The sequence below is a fragment of the Vulpes vulpes genome, chromosome 7 (assembly GCF_048418805.1).
Source record: "Vulpes vulpes isolate BD-2025 chromosome 7, VulVul3, whole genome shotgun sequence".
In the NCBI taxonomy this organism is placed as follows: domain Eukaryota; kingdom Metazoa; phylum Chordata; class Mammalia; order Carnivora; family Canidae; genus Vulpes; species Vulpes vulpes.
Genome location: NC_132786.1, coordinates 75220055 through 75225551, shown reverse-complemented (window position 1 = coordinate 75225551; position 5497 = coordinate 75220055). Strand labels below are relative to the sequence as shown.

The 5497-nt window shown below is 35.5% G+C and overlaps 1 pseudogene; it reads right to left on the bottom strand.

The window, feature by feature from the left end:
* Positions 1-1667: 1667 nt before the first annotated feature.
* LOC112928969 (T-complex protein 1 subunit delta pseudogene) lies at positions 1668-3196 on the bottom strand (annotated as a pseudogene).
* Positions 3197-5497: the final 2301 nt, after the last annotated feature.

The window sequence follows — 5497 nt, the reverse complement described above, 5'->3', positions numbered from 1 at the left end:
GAGGAGGAGGAGGCAGAGTGATGGAAGAAGAGGAAGAGGAATAATATGTCATGAATGGTTACACTGGGTGGCATAGATGTTTTTTATTGGGTTCTTGTTTTTCTATAATTACATGTTTTTATTTGTAAGAAGAAAAAATATCTAAAGGAAAAAAATGTAGCACCATGCCAAACTGGAATCAGAACCAAAGGACAGCCACACTGGTATTTAGAATACTTATTGCTACAGAAACTAGCCATTTAGCTTGATTTTTTTTTCACAATGTTTGGCGATTCCTCATAAAGAACTTGAACACTCTCAATTATACTTATGGTTTAGTCCTAAAGTATGACTGACAGATTAAGGATGGGATTTGGGATGATGAGAGCCAGAATATATCGTAACAGAAAATGGAGCCCTGAAAAGTGGAGTGAGCAAACATTAAGGAATAAGTTGTGATAGAAGAGATTCAGCACTTTTTACTGAAATGAATAGTGTGTTGCATTCATCAGGAAAGCACAAAGGGAAGGTAGAGAAGTTGGTAGGGACTGAGATAAAGGAGATGGTCCTTCTAAGTTGGAGAATAGAAATAAAGAACACAAAGAGGAAGAAATGCAAAATATAAAGATAACTAGATGAACCATAGATAGAGGACCATGTAGAGCATATTAAGGATTTTTTGAAACATTAATGAATGGTTTCATGAAAATTTGAGACAGTTCTATTTGTGTTGTATGAAAATCATCTGCCACTAGGGGGATAATGGGGAAAGCAAGAATAAACATGAATGCCAGGGACCAGTTTGGAAGTTCCCTAAGAAGACATGTATCATCCTGACTCCAATTTATCTGATGGTGTGACTGAAAGATGTAAATTTGTAGATGATAAAATAGTTTCTAACATCATAGTCTTTCCTCTTATGCCATGATTTAGTCAGATGGCTGTGGTTTTATTGTATCTTTCATATATTAAACTTTAAGAATAAATTAATCACAAATAATGATATTGTAAACTTTTGTATTTTTAAATTTGACTTTGTTGTCAGCTTTCCAACTAGGGTCTAAAAATGTTAATTCTTAATTTCCAAACAAATGTTTCTGGTAGAATGAAGGGCATGGTCCCTATGCCAGAAATTCAATTGTTGGCCTTTATTTTTACAAGAGGACAGTAAAAGAGAATATCAATTTGAATATCGTTGTAATTATTATTCATTGTCTTCATTCAGGTGTACAATACAGTCTTAGAATTACACACAGTACATATTGTATGATATCCCGTATCAAAGTCCACAGGGCAAGAATACTTTAGTATTTATTGGTTTTATATGCTCTTTCACAAATTGTACATACTATTGTTCTTCACCTTTTTATTTATTTTTATTTTTTTATTTTTTTTATTTTTTGAATTCATTTTTTCTCTTCTTACATAGGTTTTTTAAGAATATCAGAAGTAACAGACTGTTGGGGAAACAAGGGCCAATAAATTAATCTGCCTTTTGAAATCAAACATTTAATATTTTAATCGAGTTGTATCAATACAATTTTTCAAGCAAGTGCCAACTGGAAGACCAGGCCTAAGGATTCGTAAAGGAAATAAATCTTATAAACAGCAAGAACACAAAGGTGATCTTCCACTCCAGACGCACTGTTAGTGGCCACAGCAGCACCATTTGACCAGTGTTAATCCGATTACTGAGTGTTTACCACATCATCAATTTTCAGAATGCTCTGGACAGTTTCAGTTGCTAGAGCAGTGCACTGACTGAGACCAACAAAGGCTGGACTACCAGTTCCTCCAAAATGTTGGAAATACCACCCTTTCAGACATTAATGCCAGTAGTTTTTTTCTCCTTGGGCATGTCGTTTCTTAGTTCTGTTACTGTAGAAATGGGATTCAGGCCAGCATTTTCAGCTAGCGTAGATGGAATGACTTCCATAGCATCTGCAAAAGCACGAATGCAGTAGGATTCCATGCCACTCAATGTTGGTGAATATTCAGTTAACTGCAGGGTCAGTTCTATCTCTGGAGCACCACCTCCTGCAATAAGAGCTCTCTTCTTCACTAAACAGTGAATAACACATAGGGCATCATGAATAGAGCACTCAGCTTCTTCAATCACCAATTTGTTAGATCCACGAACAACAATTATAACTGTTTTTCCAGGGCTTGTACAGCCTGTAATCTTAAGCAGTTTGCCAGAACCATTTAAATTGACCTCCTCAGCTAACTCAGCTGATCCCAGTATGTCAGAAGTGAATTGGTCAATATGAGCCACTGGCTTGGTTCCAATTGTCTTACAAATAAATTCAATGTCTTCTCTTTCAATATCCTTAACCACCGTAATCTTCATCTTGTTGAGGAAATGTAATGCAAGATCACTAAGAGCATCTCTCAGGATAGACTTCTGTATGAAGAGGACATTACATCCTGTTTTTTTAATTTGCTTCACTAAATTGAGAATATAGGCTCTCTCCTCCCAAAGCACTCAATCCATCTGGACATAGTCAGAAACTACAATTTGATTATCCATATCCATTTTGGGAGCAGATAAGCAAAACTGAATAAGCCAAATCTTAGCCTTTTCAACTCTAGTTATGCCAGAATTTGCCACCTTCTGAGTAAGTACCAGCCCTTCTACCAGCTCACAGTCATCAATTGTCCCACCAAGTTTCTTAACTATTTCAATCTCTCTAAGATCTACACTAGTAGCCGTGGCTGGGTCAATCACTTTCATCACTGCATTTACACTCATTGGAGAAAGCAGACTTGAATACTGAGCTACAACCTTTGAGTTCAAGGAAGTGGTAGCACTATTTAATAAAGTTTCTCTGTCACTGAGTTCCACAGGTCGAGACATGTCAGTCAAGATTTCTATACCCTTTTCTAAAGCCTTCTGGAATGACTCAGAAATGATGGTTGGATCAATCCCTTTCTGAAGAAGCTTGGTACAGGAATCTAAGAGAGAGCCAGCAATGATGACCACTGATGTGGTGCCATCTCCTGCTTCTATATCTTGTGCCTTAGACAGCTCCACCAGCAGTCTGGCTGCTGGATGTAACACTTGCATTTGTTTAAGAATGGTGGCACCATCATTTGTAATGGTCACATCGCCTTTTCCATCTTGAATCATTTTATACATTCCTTTTGGTCCAAGGCTTGTTCTAATAGCATCAGCAACAGCTTTGGCCGTGGAAATGTTGCTGAAGCGGATCTGCGCCGGCTTCGTTCTTCACTTTTTAAAATGCTTCCCTTTTCCTGTCCTCCCTTATGTGTCAAGAAAACAGAACAAGAAAAACAAACTTTGACATTCAATTTAATGACCATTTATGTAACTGATCTCATATGCAAGAGAGATATGATGAATTTGAAATCCAGATTTTACATGAAAGATTAGCTTTATGTAATCCTGGCTAAACAAGGTGCTGGTGTGTAAATTTAGGGTCAGAACATGGCAAGAGCTAGACTGGCTTTGAGATCACACAGAAAAGCCAATATTGTATTTGTTGTGGGGAATGTGATGAAACTTCCTAGAAGAGAAAGCATTTCTATTTTATCTTGAGAACCACATCAACTTGGGAAAGTAGAATCATTACATCATGAAAACAAACTGTCAGTCTAAACAGAGAGGACAATAAGAAATAAGAATCAAGGATAAGAAAGAGGAAAATGCTAAGCATGGAGAGAAAGCTAAAAGCAGTCCGATGGAGCTGGGAAAAGAAAATCTATAAAATTTCATTTTAGGGGATCCCTGGGTGGCGCAGCGGTTTGGCGCCTGCCTTTGGCCCAGGGCGCGATCCTGGAGACCCGGGATCGAATCCCATGTCGGGCTCCCGGTGCATGGAGCCTGCTTCTCCCTCTGCCTGTGTCTCTGCCTCTCTCTCTCTCTCTGTGACTATCATAAATAAATAAAGATTTAAAAAAAAAAATATTTAAAAAAAAAAATTTCATTTTACTGCATTTTGGAAATAGAATAATTCCCAAATATTTTAGAAACCAAATTATGCAGTGTCTTCAAATTGAGGTCAACATATCTGGATGTTAATTTCTAGGGTGTGATATTTCCAGGTTAATTTTAATTTTATAAAAGCATTGGAACACATTTTTCAAGAAAAAAAAAACATGCAGATGTCAGTTTAGAACCAAAGGATGTAAAGTTGCTCTATTTTTTATAGAGATAGAAGAAATAGGGATTAGAATCACCAAAACTATGCTCAAAATTCGATGTAATAGTGAGGAAACAGAAGTTACCAAGACAACAAACTGTAAGCTACAGTTTGGAAGCATCAACTTTGTGTGGTTGGTGAGAATGTATATGAAGAGAATAAATTTCACTTTGGTTGTGCTGTGTTTGAAGTTCCTGGGGTGTCCATAATTCAGGAGAGATTTCTTAGGGGAAATATGTAAAGAGATACTTATTGCCAGCTATAGTAAATAGATTTCGTTGACAGTTCTTCTTTAATTCCTCCCATACAAAAGTACATTATACTTCATATACATTGGATGGCAAAGGATTGAAAATGCCAGATTAAAATTTTAATTCCCTTCAGGGGGAGTAAGAGAAAAGCATGCTATTGCAGCATAACCCACAAATTCTACTACTTAAGCCCAGCACTTTGTAGAGGCAGTTTACAAATTCATTTACAGATGATGGGCCTCTGTAAAGATCTCTCACCTTCAACTATCTGCCCCCATCTGAGCTCATTGTTGCATCCTGAAATTCTCCACTGAGATAAAGATTATTTGTACATTTATTTACAATTTAGGAAATTTTTGAAAAGATAAATTCTTGAGTCATTAGCACCTTACTACATATTAATTTTCCTTATTTTTCTTTTTAAAAATGTTATATAGAATGTTTTAGATATATAATTATATGACAAAAATCAAGTATCCACCACATAAATTAAGCAATAAATAATTAAATCTTAAATAAATAGCTAAATCTTTCTGTGCATCCCTACCTAATCATATAATCTTCCATGCCTTCCCCTACCACACATATACCCTTCAGGTAACATCTTTGCTCGATTTCATAGTAGTCAATATCAGGAGTGTCTTTATACTTTTATGAGGTAGACATGAATTCCTAAAAAATATGTACAGTAATATTTTGCATATTTATGCTTTTCTATGTAATAAATAATATGTCATTGATCTTCTTTCACTTTTCAGTATTAATTTGTCAGCATGATAATGATAAATTGGTAATAGCAAATTTTTATCAATTTTAACATTATGTGATTTCACTAAATTTACTAATTTACTTCTAATTAACATAGAAATGATACTGTGCATTATATTAATATCAACACTTTTGTACATGTTCCCATGCACACCTATATGAGGATTTATATAGGCATATGCATAAGAATGGGAATTGATGGTTCTGAGATACTGCCAAATTGTTCCCCAAAATTTTTATGTCAACTGACATTCTTATTGGCAGTGTATAAGAATTCACAGTGTTCCACATTTTAAAAGTCTAAATATTTATTTTCAATTTGATAGTATGATAGAG